The sequence below is a fragment of the Saccopteryx leptura genome, chromosome 1 (assembly GCF_036850995.1).
Source record: "Saccopteryx leptura isolate mSacLep1 chromosome 1, mSacLep1_pri_phased_curated, whole genome shotgun sequence".
In the NCBI taxonomy this organism is placed as follows: domain Eukaryota; kingdom Metazoa; phylum Chordata; class Mammalia; order Chiroptera; family Emballonuridae; genus Saccopteryx; species Saccopteryx leptura.
In genome coordinates, this window is record NC_089503.1 from 220,913,165 (window position 1) to 220,925,904 (window position 12,740).

Consider the following 12,740-nt stretch of genomic DNA (forward strand, 5'->3'; position numbering starts at 1 on the left):
TTATCATTACCTGACTTTTTCATTTTAGCCATCTTGGTGGTTATGAAGTATCTCATTATTGTTTTGATTCCCATTGTCCTGATGACTAAGGATATTGAACATCTTCTCATATGTTTACTCACCATTTGTGTATCTTTCTTAGAGACTTGTCTATTTAGATCCTTTGCCCATCTTTTATCTCTTAAACATGCTGCTGAATACTTTTCCTGTGAGGAAACGACATGCGTATTCATCATTCAGCAATTTTTTAAACAATTTGTGCAATTGAAGGCCCTTGGCTGGATAGCCCATTTGGTTAGAACGTCATCCCGACATGCCAAGGTTGTGGGTTCAATCCCCAGTCAGGACACATTCAAGAATCACCACTGTGTTCATAAATAAACGGAACAGAAAATCGATGCTTCTCTCGCTCTTGCTTGCTCTCTGCCTCTGTCCCTTCCTTGCTCTCTAAAATCAATCAATCAATTAGAAAATGTTTAAAGTTATGCAATTAAGAACTTTTTGCAGGCTAATTTACTTCTAGGCTTTACTTTGTTTCCCTGCATTCCTGGGTTTCTGTTCTGCTTGTCGTCTTTGCAGATTCCTTTGTCCTTCCTTTCTACTTAGCCGATTCTAAACATCTCTCCTCAGAACCCTTGAGCTCCCAGAGCTTGCGGATGCATACCACAGATCTTCTCTTCTTTAACTTTTCTCATGTATAAGTCTTATCTTTTCAATTAGCTTTTAAAAATAACTTTACTGAGGAATAATTGACACACAAAAACTGCTCTTCCCCGAACTGCTTCCCCTGGCTCCTCCCCAGGCAACTACTTATTGGCTCTCTCACTATGTGCTAGTTTCTGTTTCCTAGAATTTTCTATAAATGGAATCATACAGTATGTACTCTTTTTCCTGGCTTCTTTTACTCAGCATAATTATTTTAAGATGTATCCATGTTGCATTATGTATTATTTGTTTTTATTGCTGAGTGGTATTTTGTGTATGGATATGCAACAATCTATTTACCTATTGATGGAAATTTGGGTTTTTGTTTTAGTTTGGGGTTATTAGAAATAAAGCTGCTATGAATATTCATTTGCAAGTCTTTTTATGCATGTTTGTTTTCATATCTAATGGGTAAATAATCTCAGAATGGCATAGCTGGATCATATGGTAGGCATATGTTTAACTTTTTAAGAGATTGCCAAAGTGTTTTTCATAGTGTGTGCTGTTTTATATTCCCACTAGCAATGTATGAAACTTCCAGTCCCTCATACTTGGTGTGATATCCATTCTAGTAAATAGATAGTGATATCTGGTGGTTTTCATTTGTTTCCCTAGTGACTGATAATGTTGAGCATCCTCGCCTGTGTTTGTCATCCATGTATCTTCATTGATGAAGTATCTGTACAGATCTTTTTGCCTTTTAAAAAATTGAATTGAAAAAAAAATTGAATTGATTGTTTTTAATTTGAGTTTAGACAGTTCTCTGTACTTTCTGGATATAAATCCTATATCAGGTAAATGCTTTCCAAATGTTTTTCTCCCAGTCTGTAGTTTATCGTTTTTATGCTCTTGTTTCAAAGAGCAGAATATTTAATTTTGATGAAGTCTCTTTTATTAATTTATTTCTTTATGGTTGGTGTTTCTGGTGCTTGCTTATTTATTTATTTATTTATTTATTTATTGTGTTTACATAGCTTCTAGTGTCTCCCCAAAAGCATCCCCCGGTGTTTCTGGTGCTATATTTTACTTTCCTCTAGGCAATTATTCATGCCTGAAAATGGTTAAGCTGATTAAGCATTTCTTGGTTGACTTTGTAAGCCAGAGAAACTCTGACTTTGAGAAAAAACGGTGAATGTACACTCTTCATTTCTTTGCCTCTGGATTTAGCATGATCTCTATTTAGCAAGCAGAGGAGTGTGGCAAACATTAGTAGAAATAAACAAGAGATTCTTGATAGTATACTAATACAGTGAATCTATTTTTTTTTTAGATTTTTATTTATTTATTTTAGAGAGAGGAATCAGAGACAGAGAGAGAAGGGGGAGGAGCAGGAAGCATCAACTCCCATATGTGTCTTGACTAGGCAAGCCCGGGGTTTTGAACCAGCGACCTCAGCATTCCAGGTCAATGCTTTACCCATTGCGCCACCACAGGTCAGGCCAGTGAATATATTTTTAAAAGTGAAAATAATATCATTGCTTATTTTTATTGAATGATTGAGGAGTAAGGTGTTCTAAGTAGTTACTGTCAATGTACTCCTCTCTACTGGTTTGAGAGCTGGTGTCCAGTGTATTTTGTGACACACCCCTCTTTCCCCACCCCTGTTTACAAGCTGAAGGTCAAAGCTTAATCTCACACACCTGCTCAGAAATCAGAGGTCACGTCAGTGGCTAAAACATCTTTTGTTCTAAGCACTCCAGAAGTAAATGAATGAATGAATTTTGATACATCATTTGTAAAAGGGTGATAACCTTTGGCATTTGCTATAAATTTTTCTAAAAATGCAGTGCCAGTTTACTGATCTAAACCTACTTTATTCTTTCACAGAAATTTGAGAAGTCAGTATCATACTGTGCCCCTCAACCATGGTTCTGAAGATCACTTACCATTTTAGAGAAGTGATATGGCTTAATGGAAAAGATAGTTAGAAATCAGACATGGATTTAAATCACATTTTACTTCTTACTAACCATAGGATCTTAATCTCTATAAAGCCTCAGTTTATCAATTTGTAAAAGAGAATACTTATTTTGAAAGGTTGTGGTGCAGATGAAGCACTATGTGTAAAGTGCTTGGTGGAAATAGGCACTTAGTATATGCTGGCCACAGATTCAGCTCGATTAGTACTCATCTGGGAGTATATACTATAAGTTTTTTCAGTCAGAACAAATATTTGAGGGTCTACTGTGTATAAAACATTTTACATGATATCAGAAAAAGTAGAATTCAAAATCCATGCTTCATAAGAAAGAACTTGTAACCTGTGCTGAAGCTAATATAAATTAGGGGATATTTCAAAATGAATATTGAGTGATAAAATATCCCCCAATTTTTGTGAGCAGTGTATATACACATGTAAGAGTGAAGAGTGTTATATGGCCAACTGCCTGAATGAGTGGAAGAGATTAAAAATGCCGCAGGAGATGCTGGGATTTATATGAAGATAGGAGGCACTCAGTTAACGTTGAATTGAACCAGAGTCCAGATTCAAGGTTGCACTGAGGATCCCTTTATTCAACACATTGCCAAAGTTAAATGTTAACTTCCTTTGAGTTTCTTGTTTAATTACTTCCAGATTAGCAAGAGGGGGAACTCTTCATTTTTTCCTCCATCATTCTCTTCTGCTTTGGTTCTGTCAGTGATTTCAGTTGTATGCAGGAATGTATTCATCTCTTGGGAATAGACATTTTTGTAGTAGATCTGAAAATTAAATCAGGAGACACATTTTTTTTCTCTCTCTCCCCTGTAGGTTATATGTGTTGATCATTATTAAAGACAGTCTAAAAAAGCCTCATGATTATAATTTATGTTTCTCTTTAACATTTTCTACACTATCAAACAAGTGTGTGGGTTGCATTAACTACTTCAACAGATACTGACTACACGCCTGCCCTGCATACACTGGACCAAGTTCTTTGTGTGATATAAAAAGAACAGAATATGTGTTTCATGTTGAGATGATTTACGCTTTACTTGGTAAAGCAAGATAAACACATTAAGTAGTTAATTTTTTATGAAAAGACAATTAATTTTTAATGAAAAGTTAATTAACTATGTAAGATATAATTTATGTAAGATCAGTGCCAAATACTGTTGTTGCTATGGGTCCTAACTGTTATATGAGTAGCAAGATTTTTTAAAATCCATATCACTAAGGGAAACTTCTTAGAAACAATTATTTTGAGCTCAAAGTTGAGTAGAGGTAGATGAATGGAGAAAATTCCCGAGGAGGGGGCAGAGGGAGCTACTCAGGCTGATTGACAATAGCAGCCAAAATGTATTGAGCACTTAGCCAGTTACAGTTTTAGAGCTCATCTCAGTTGTTCCGGCTGCTATGACAAAATGCCATGGACTGGGTAGCTTGTAAACAGCAACCGTTTATTTCTCATGGTTTTGGAAGTGGGTTAGGTAAGAGCCCTCTCCCAGATCAAGACTCCTCACTGTACTCACACGGTAGAAGGGGCTCAGCATCTCTCTGGATACTCTTTCCTAAGAGCACTAACCTTATTCATGATGGTTCCCTCCCCATGACTAACCCACTTCCCAGAAACCCCACCTACTAATACCATTACCTTGAGTGGTTAGGACTTCAATACATGAATTTGAGGGTCACACAAACATTCAGATCATAGCAGAACTTTTTTATATCATTTGATTCTTACAACTGCCTGAGTTAGATAATAACTCCATTTTACATAAAGAAGACTAAGACATCAAGAGGTTAAGTAACTTGCCCAAGGCGGCAGTATTAGTAGGGGGTGAAGAAGGGTCCAAATCCAGGCATTCCAACTCCGTAGTCCTTGCTCGTGACCACAAAGAAACAAAACTTTAAAGCCAGTTACATTCAGTGAATAGTTGGTGACCAGCGTGGAAAGAATGTGCCATTTTTTGTTGTATAATAATGGGAAAGTAAGGTTAGAAATTAGATTTAGCCCTTATTATGGGATGTTTTAGTGGTTGGTTGGATTTTATCACATACACCAAGCAGGGGAAGTTGAAATTTTCGTGCCAGATTATTTTTATGGGTTTTTTTCCTGATCTAATTACTGTTGAAAATTAGATTATGAGCTTAAAAAATAGTGTTATTGCATTATATTAAGCTAAAACTTTTTGCCTCATCTCTGTATGTAATACAGTATTGTTAATGTTGCTGAAAATATATAATATAGTATTTTATTTCTGCAAAACTGAAATAAATGTTTAGGTTGGGTAGAAAAAAAACTAGCCTCTCTAAATAGTTGTTACACAGATGCATTCTCAAAGCCTTTTTTTTATAAGGCTTTTTTATGCATTCTCAAAGCCTTTTTTCTATACATAAATTAATTTTAATCGGCAAGAAAACTTTATGTGGAGGTGATGAGAGTGGTAATATGTTTAAATCTGATTCTTCTGCAGTATATGCAAATATGTTAAGGTATTTGGATGATAGTAGAAATAATCATTTTGGTTCAATAGAAAGTAGAAACGATGATGTCAGAGTAATGGCGCGGTAGGAAGCGATACCGATAAATCTCCCCCAAAACTCAACAAGATCTTCAACCAGAAACAGAAAAACCTATCCTTGGAGCCTCCAGATGTTTCGCAATATACCCGAAGGTATGGTCGAGCGAAAAATTGGCTAAATATATAATCAAACCCCGAAGGAAATAGGGAGTAAGAAATGCTCTGCCTTCCTCACTAACCTAAACAGGGTGGCTTTCACTGGGAACTGAGAATATAGAAACTGAGGCGGGCAAAGGGGGTGAATAGATCTAGGCCACAGCACAAACGGCTGAACCAGGCTATGGCACAGAGATCCAGGCCGAGGAAAAACTGTTCCTGTGGCAACCCGGGCAATACAAGCTAACACTCGCGCCAAACCCAGACAAAGAAAGACAAGCGGCGCGGCCATTTTACCCGATTTCCTGGTCGGTGCGCAGTTAGTGGGAGAGAGATTCCTTCCAAAGCCCCAAGAGTGTGCGCCCGTGTTGTCCCACAGAGAGGCAAGAGTCAGAGGCCTTTGTGTGGGCCGAAAGCGGAATCTCCGGGCCGCCCCAGCGCCCTGGGAAAGCCACACACGGAGAGGGAGCGAGAACTAATTCCAACGCTGGAACTTTTCTGTGCGGGAGGGGGATTCACTCAGAGGGTGAGGCGGCTGGCCTGATAACCTGGTCGGCGTGCACGGAGAGGGAGCGAGAAATTCCTCCCATCACCTCAGGAGTGGGCGCCCGTGTTATCCCACAGAGGGGCAGAGTCAGAGGCCTCTGTGTGGGCCGAAACCAGAATCTCCGGGCCACCCCAGTGCCCTGGGAAAGCCGTGCATGGGGATGGAGCGAGAGCCAGTTCCAACACCGGAACTTTTCCGTGCGGGTGGGGGTTTCACTCAGGTGAGACTGCTGGCCTGATATCCTGGTCTGCGCACGCAGATAGTGAGCAAGAGATTCCTCCGAGTGCCTCGGCAGTGCCCGCCCGTGTTATCCCACAGAGGGGCAGAGTCAGGGGCCTTTGTGTGGGCCAAAAAGCGGAATCTCGGGCCACCCCAGCGCCTTGAAAAAGCCGTGCCCGGGGACGGAGCGACAGCCAATTCCAACGCTGGAACTTTTCGGTGCGGGTAGGGGTTCCACTCAGAGTGTGAGACTGCTGGCCTGATATCCTGATCTGCACGCGCAGATAGTGGGCGAGAGATTCCTTCAAGTGCCTTGGCAGTGCGCGCCCGTGTTATCCCACAGAGTGGCAGAGCCAGAGGTCTTTGAGTGGGCGGAAGCCCCGCCTCATTATGCTAGCAGCTCTGACTGACTGAGCCTTACCCAGAGCCCTGTGCTGAGTGGGAATAGAGTGGGGAGTTGCCAGCTCTTTGAGCCCCTTACTATTCAGGCAGAGGCAGCAGCAACCCCATAGCTGGATTATCAGGCTACTAATTGAGGAAGGAAAGACTAGGGGAAAGGCTCCAGGAACACGGACTCTCTCACTGGTGGAGCCTATAAATGCTAATGAGCCTTGACTGCCAACAAGACTGAAGCACAATACACGACATCGCCATAGAGACTTATCAACTGCAAACATCTACCTGAGCACGCCAAAGGGGCAGAACCCGAGGTACAGAGTCACCGATCAGGAAGAGGGAGAGAAAAGAAAAAGCAAGAAGATAACCTCTCAAAATCAAGAATAATACGCAGACTTTATAGCCTATCCCATTTTATTATATTTGTTCTTTTGTTTCTCTTATCTTCATTCTTGATATTTTTTATTCCTCCTCCAATTTGGTCATTTAACTCTCTGCCAGTCTTACTCTTTCCTCTCCTTGAACTACACTACCCATAAGTGTTACATCTCCCATTATCTTTGCTTTCTTCTTCCTTTCTCTATATGAGGGTTGCACTCCAAAACCCTTAACTCTCTCTCTCTCTAGTCTTTTTTCTTTTTTCTTCTTTTAGTGGTTCCCTCTTTTTTCTCTCTCTCTTTCTTTTCTCCCTCTATATTAGTTTCTTCCTTTCTCCTTTACGTCTCCTCTCATTCAAACCTCAATAACGAACAATATCTTATCTGGGACTCAAACTTATGTTTGTGGCATTTTGGGGGGGGGGGTTTACTTCACCTTTTTAACACACTAGCAGTGCTCCCATCCCTGGCTCTCCATTTTATCTAGTTCTTGTTCCACTAAATACAATAGTAATTTTTTAATTTGTCCCCCCATTTTCCTGTTTCCCTCTTATTCCTGTCATCATAACTCTTAGTCAACCAACACCTAAAAGCAAATCATTTTATTCTTGACACAATTTTTTTTCTTATTTGCTTTTTGTGGGTCCATACACCCTTTTTTTTTTGCCCTTTTATTACTTCTCCCCACTTCAGGCCCTCCATTACAGGCATTGTTTGTTCTATTTAGTACAATATAATTCACAGTTCACCACAAGATTTTCTCAAGAAAGAGGGGAGAAGAGAGGAGAGAAAAAAAGGAGGGGGGGGGGAATAATTTCCTTTTTTTTTTTTTAATTTTATTTTTAGTGAAATAGAAGACAAGCAACTTGAGGCACAACAGAGAGAAGAAGGAAGAGACTCAAAAATTTTAAAAAATGAAATAGCCCTACAAGAATGATCTGACTCCATCAAAAAGAATAACATAAGAATAATAGGTATATCAGAGGGAGAAGAGAGAGAAAATGGAATGGAGAACATACTCAAACAAATTATAGATGAGAACTTCCCAAGCCTGTGGAAAGAACTAAAGCCTCAAATTCAAGAAGCAAACAGAACTCCGAGTTTTCTTAACCCCAACAAACCTACTCCAAGGCATATCATAATGAAATTGGCACAAACCAACGGCAAAGAAAAAATTCTCAAGGCAGCCAGGGAAAAGAATACAACATATAAAGGAAGGCCCATTAGATTATCATCAGATTTCTCAGCAGAAACTCTACAAGCTAGAAGAGAGTGGACTCTAATATTTAAAGTCCTGAAAGAGAGGAACTTCCAGCCACGAATACTATACCCATCAAAGCTATCCTTTAAATATGAAGAAGAAATAAAAACATTCACAGATACAGAAAAGATGAGGGAATTTATAAAAAAACCCGCACTCCAGGAATTACTAAAGGGGGTTCTCCAATCAGATACAAAGAACAAAAAAAAACAAAGCCACAAGTAAAAGCTCCAAGAAGAACACAATAAAACCAAATTTAAACTGTGACAACAACAAAAAGAAGGGGGGAGAGGATGGAGATTAACAGTAGCAAAGGACGATGGAGTGCAAAAGTACTCACAAAATAGTGCGCTATAATGAACAGGGTAGGAACCCTTTTCATTACTTATAGGTAACCACCATTGAAAAAACCACCACAGAAGCACATGAGATAAAAAAGATAGCAACAGAGGAAAGATGTATGGAATACAACCAAATAAAAACAAAAGATAGAAAAACAAAAGAGAAGGATCAAACAAGACACAAAACTAACAGAAAGCAATCTATAAAATGGCAATAGGGAACTCACAAGTGTCAATAATTACACTAAATGTAAACGGATTAAACTCACCAATAAAAAGGCTCAGAGTAGCAGAATGGATTAAAAAAGAAAATCCAACTGTATGCTGCCTACAGGAAACTCATCTAAGTAACAAGGATAAAAACAAATTCAAAGTGAAAGGCTGGAAAACCATACTCCAAGCAAATAACATCCAAAAACAGGCGTAGCAATACTCATATCTGATAATGCTGACTACAAGACAACAAAAGTACTCAGAGACAAAAATGGCCATTTCATAATGGCTAAGGGAACACTGAATCAAGAAGACATAACAATTCTTAATATATATGCACCAAACCAAGGAGCACCAAAATATATAAGACAGCTACTTATTGACCTTAAAACAAAAACTGACAAAAATACAATCATACTTGGAGACCTCAATACACCGCTGACGGCTCTAGGTCGGTCATCCAAACAGAGAATCAACAAAGATATAGTGGCCTTAAACAAAACATTAGAGCACCTGGATATGATAGACATCTACAGGACATTTCATCCCAAAGTGACTGAGTATATATTTTTCTCCAGTATACATGGATCATTCTCAAGAATTGACCATATGTTGGGCCACAAAAACAACATCAGCAAATTCAGAAAATGGAAGTTGTACCAAGCATATTTTCTGATCATAAAGCCTTGAAACTAGAATTCAACTGCAAAAAAGAGGAAAAAAATCCCACAAAAATGTGGAAACTAAACAACATACTTTTAAAAAATGAATGGGTCAAAGAAGAAATAAGTGCAGAGATCAAAAGATATATACAGACTAATGAAAATGACAATACGACATATCAGAATCTATGGGATGCAGCAAAAGCAGTGATAAGAGGGAGGAAGTTCATATCACTTCAGGCATATATGAACAAACAAGAGAGAGCCCAAGTGAACCACTTAACTTCACACCTTAAGGAATTAGAAAAAGAAGAACAAAGACAACCCAAAACCAGCCAAAGAAAGGAGATAATAAAAATCAGAGCAGAAATAAATGAATTAGAGAACAGAAAAACTATAGAAAAAATTAATAGAACAAGGAGCTGGTTCTTTGAAAAGATCAACAAAATTGACAAACCCTTACAAGACTTACCAAGGAAAAAAGAGAAAGAACTCATATAAACAAAATCCAAAATGAAAGAGGAGAAATCACCACAGACACCGTAGATATACAAAGAATTATTGTAGAATACTATGAAAAACTTTATGCCACTAAATTCAACAACCTAGAAGAAATGGATAAATTCCTAGAACAATACAACCTTCCTAGACTGAGTCAAGAAGAAGCAGAAAGCCTAAACAGGCCTATTAGTAGAGAAGAAATAAAAAAAAACATTAAAAACCTCCCTAAAAATAAAAGTCCAGGCACTGATGGCTATACCAGCAAATTTTATCAAACATTCAAAGAAGACTTGGTTCCTATTCTACTCAAAGTCTTCCAAAAAATTGAAGAAGAAGCAATACTTCCAAACACATTTTATGAGGCCAACATAACCCTCATACCAAAACCAGGCAAGGACTGCACAAAAAAAGAAAACTACAGACCAATATCTCTAATGAATACAGATGCTAAAATACTAAACAAAATACTAGCAAATCAAATACAACATATTAAAAAGATAATACATCATGATCAAGTGGGATTTATCCCAGAATCTCAAGGATGGTTCAACATACGTAAAACGGTTAACGTAATACACCATATCAACAAAACAAAGAACAAAAACCACATGATCTTATCAATAGATGCAGAAAAGGCTTTCGATAAAATACAACACAATTTTATGTTTAAGACTCAACAAAATGGGTATAGAAGGAAAATATCTCAACATGATAAAGGCCATATATGATAAACCATCAGCTAACATCATATTAAATGACACTAAACTGAAGGCTTTCCCCCTTAAATCAGGAACAAGACAGGGTTGTCCACTCTCTCCACTCTTATTTAATGTGGTACTAGAGGTTCTAGCCAAAGCAATCAGACAAGACAAAGAAATAAAAGGCATCCATATCGGGAAAAGAAGAAGTAAAGGTATCACTTTATGCAGATGATATGATCCTATACATTGAAAATCCCAAAGAATCCACAAAAAGACTACTAGAAACAATAAGCCAATACAGTAAGGTCGCAGGATACAAAATTAACATACAGAAGTCAATAGCCTTTCTATATGCCAACAATGAAACATTTGAGAACAAACTCAAAAGAACAATCCCCTTCACGATTGCATCAAAAAAAATAAAATACTTAGGAATAAACATAACAAAGAATGTAAAGGACTTATATAATGAAAACTATAAACCATTGTTAAGGGAAGTCGAAAAAGGTATAATGAGATGGAAGAATATACCTTGTTCTTGGTTAGAAAGAATAAATATAATCAAGATAGTCATATTACCCAAAGCAATATACAAATTTAATGCAATTCCCATCAAAATTCCAATGACATTTTTTAAAGAAATGGAGCAAAAAATCATCAGATTTATATGGAACTATAAAAAAACCCAAATAGCCAAAGCAATCCTAAAGAAAAAGAATGAAGCTGGGGGCATTACAATACCTGACTTCAAACTGTATTATAGGGCCACAACAATCAAAACAGCATGGTATTGGCAGAAAAATAGACACTCAGACCAATGGAACAGAATAGAAAACCCAGAAATAAAACCACATATATATAGTCAAGTAATTTTTGATACAGGGGCCAAGAACACAATGGAGAAAAGAAAGCCTCTTCAATAAATGGTGCTGGGAAAACTGGAAAGCCACATGCAAAAGAATGAAACTGGACTACAGTCTGTCCCCCTGTACTAAAATTAACTCAAAATGGATCAAAGATCTAAACATAAGACCTGAAACAATTAAGTGCATAGAAGAAGATATAGGTACTAAACTCATGGACCTGGGTTTTAAAGAGCATTTTATGAATTTGACTCTAATGGCAAGAGAAGTGAAGGCAAAAATTAATGAATTGGACTACATCAGACTAAGAAGTTTTTGCTCAGCAAGAGAAACTGATAACAAAATAAACAGCCAACTAAATGGGAAATGATATTTTCAAACAACAGCTCAGATAAGGGCCTAATATCCAAAATATACAAAGAACACATAAAACTCAACAACAAACAAACAAACAATCCAATAAAAAAATGGGAAGAGGATATGAACAGACACTTCTCCCAGGAAGAAATACAAATGGCCAACAGATATATGAAAAGATGCTCATCTTCGTTAGTTATTAGAGAAATGCAAATCAAAACTGCAATGAGATACCACCTCACACCTGTTAGATTAGCTATTATTAACAAGACAGGTAATAACAAATGTTGGAGAGGCTGTGGAGAAAAAGGAACCCTCATACACTGTTGGTGGGAATGTAAAGTAGTACAACCATTATGGAAGAAAGTATGGTGGTTCCTCAAAAAACTGAAAATAGAATTACCTATGACCCAGCAATCCCTCTACTGCAGGGGTCTCAAACTCGGGCCCGCGGGCTGCATACGGCCCGCCCACCAATTTTGTGCGGCCCGCAGACTGGCCCGCAGACTAATCCACGAAGTTTGATTAGTCTGCGGGCCGCACAAAATTGGTGGGCTGGCCGCGAGTTTGAGACCCCTGCTCTACTGGGTATATATCCCAAAAACTCAGAAACATTGATACGTAAAGACACATGCAGCCCCATGTTCATTGCAGCATTGTTCACAGTGGCCAGGACATGGAAACAACCCAAAAGCCCATCAATAGATGACTGGATAACGAAGATGTGGCACATATACACTATGGAATACTACTCAGCCATAAGAAATGATGACATCGGATCATTTACAGCAAAATGGTGGGATCTTGATAACATGATACGAATCGAAATAAGTAAATCAGAAAAAACCAGGAACTGCATTATTCCATACATAGGTGGGACATAAAAGTGAAACTAAGAGACATTGATAAGAGTGTGGTGGTTAAGGAGGGAGGGGGGAGGGGGAGGGGCACAAAGAAAACTAGATAGAAGGTGACAGAGGACAATCTGACTTTGGGTG

At 38.2% G+C, this 12,740-nt stretch overlaps 1 protein-coding gene across 2 annotated transcripts in view; it reads left to right on the top strand.

Annotated features, from left to right (window-relative positions):
* MND1 (meiotic nuclear divisions 1) overlaps positions 1-12,740 on the top strand; it is a 67,571-nt gene that overhangs the window by 19,027 nt on the left and 35,804 nt on the right. The window lies entirely within an intron of this gene.